Consider the following 1198-nt stretch of genomic DNA (forward strand, 5'->3'; position numbering starts at 1 on the left):
TCCCAAACATTACCCTAAAAATAAACAAAACAAACAAGATCTGGTTTGTGGGAAGCAGCTACTGTTCAGCCTAAACATGTGCTGTCGTCCAGTTGGGATTTAACCATATGAGTCGCACGCTCGCACACACTCACATGCAGGCAGAGGGAGAGTTGCTAAGAGGCTCTGCTCGTTTCAACCTGGTGCACTCTGAAAGATCTGACACCCTCTGCTGAGCTGCAGTGGCAAAAATCCATCTGCTGAGGGAATGCTGGAGAAAAAAAAAATCAATCCACGTACAGGGCAAGCGTTAAAAACGTTGGCATTAAAAGCTGTCTATCTATTTAGATGCTTTCTCCTAAATGGGTTATTTAATTTATTTCTTTTCTCTTAAGATGGAAAGTTTAGCATTCCTCTCCTCCCGACCACTTCCCTATTGCCCCCATTCACACACATTCGCACCTGCACAAGCAGGCGAGGAAGGTGCGTTTGCCTTGTTGTATTTCCTGATGGCTTGAACAGAATTAGTGTCAGGGTGTCAAGCGAATAGCAATTTGAGGTAATTATTCTGCACGCCATTTTTATCGTTGCTTTAAATGCATTTCTTCCTCCCCTGCAGTCTATAGTGTTTCATGCTGGATTTGGTCTCTTGCTGGCGTTCTCTATGCAATGTTGAACTGTGGATTATTACATTATATTTATGTTTTTGGGTGGTTTTTTTTTTTTTTTTTTTTTTTTTTTATAATTTAGATGATCGCAGAGAAGAACGGGGGGAAGGGAGGAGGGGATTGCTGCACTGTTAGCATTTCACGCTACCTGTTTCCATAGAGTATAGTGTCTCCCTTAAGGAGGGGAGGAGAGGGTTGAAACTGACAGTGGTGCATCTTGACATTCTTATCTATATAAGAAAAATCTAGAGATGCATGGGTGTACAAGCATAGATATTTCTCTAGGGATGCTCCTAATATCCTCTCCGTGGAACCCCCGCTGTCCTTTCCAGCTCCCACCCTTCTGGCAAAAGAGATTACACAGCGGAAAAATCGGTGCCTGGCCTTAAAGAAAGGAGCCAAGCATACAAAAGTTTCTTCATCATTTGGACGGGTTTCAGATGCCTACGAGCAAAGAACCAGTTGCACCTCTGGTGGTGCAAGTGGAAACCTGCGTTTCCCCCTGCCTTGTCAAATCGTGCTGAGGAGGAGGAGGTGGAGGAGGAGGAGGT

This window comes from Egretta garzetta, unplaced genomic scaffold, assembly GCF_000687185.1.
Source record: "Egretta garzetta isolate BGI_Z169 unplaced genomic scaffold, ASM68718v1 scaffold543, whole genome shotgun sequence".
Taxonomy (NCBI): domain Eukaryota; kingdom Metazoa; phylum Chordata; class Aves; order Pelecaniformes; family Ardeidae; genus Egretta; species Egretta garzetta.